Source organism: Cavia porcellus, unplaced genomic scaffold, assembly GCF_034190915.1.
Source record: "Cavia porcellus strain 051 isolate PalLab524CR breed Dunkin Hartley unplaced genomic scaffold, mCavPor4.1 scaffold_8, whole genome shotgun sequence".
NCBI lineage: Eukaryota > Metazoa > Chordata > Mammalia > Rodentia > Caviidae > Cavia > Cavia porcellus.
This window is the reverse complement of record NW_026947491.1, coordinates 50,900,441-50,901,571: the sequence shown is the minus strand read 5'-3', so window position 1 is coordinate 50,901,571 and position 1,131 is coordinate 50,900,441.

Here is a 1,131-nt window from a genome sequence, read left to right as displayed (position 1 = left end):
AATCCCTTTGTCTGAGGAACAGCTGGCAAACATTTTCTCCCATGTTGTGGGTTGTCTCTTCACTCTGTTGGTGGTTTCTCTTGCCATGCAAAAGCTTTTCAATAGGGTGAAATACCATTTGTTGATTCTTTGTGATAGTTCCTGTGCAACCTGGGTTTTGTTGTTGAAATCTTTGTCTACACCAATGTGTTCAAGAGTTTTACATACTCTATTGTCCAGCAGATTTGTTTCTGTTTTAATATTAAGTTCTTTGGGGGCTGGTGATTTAGCTCAGCGGCATAAGCGCCTGCCTTATAAGTGTGTGGTCATGAGTTTGATCCCCAGTACCGATAAAAAAAAAATTAAGATCTCTGATCCACTCTGATTTTCATATAATCTCTATCTGCTCTAGGGTCACTAGCCATGTTTTTCATTATGGTCACCATCTCTGTAGATATCCAAAAGATTATTTATGTTTTGATGTTTTCTAGAGCCTTGTTCATCTGATTTGTTATTTCTTTGTTATCTTTTTTTTTTTTATCAGTACCAGGGATCAAACTCATGACCACGCACTTGCAAGACTAACTCCCCAGCCCTGATTTGTTATTTCTGCTGTTACCATTTCAGAGAGTCCATGTGGGTGGCTTTTAAGCTGTTCCCCCTCACTGCTCCCTGGGTTTGTCTTTGATCATAGAAAGTCTGGGATTGCATCTTGTTTAAGAATCTTCTTGTGTTTTATATATATATATATATATATATATATATATATAATTTCCTTGGTTAATGCTTGTAAATTGCTGATGGCAGGGAGCTTTCTTTCTTTTTCTCTTTCCTTTTTTTTATGAGACAAAGGCTCACTGTGTAGTCCAGGCTGACCTCAAACTCAAAACCATCTTCTTGCCTCATCCTCCTGAGTGTTGGGATTACAGAAGTGCACAAACACACCCAGCTTATTGCTAGTGTTTAGAACCTTTAGGAAATGACTACTTCCCAGAGATGTTTTCCAGGTATAGCTGTGTTTTGGCTTTTGAGTCTGTTGCAGTATTCTATCTCTTCAATTTATTGGGGATGAGAAGTTGCTGCTTATTTAACCTAGCCCTTGCTTGTTTGGCACTGGCCTATTGTATTTTTTTATGACCCTTAGGCAATCTC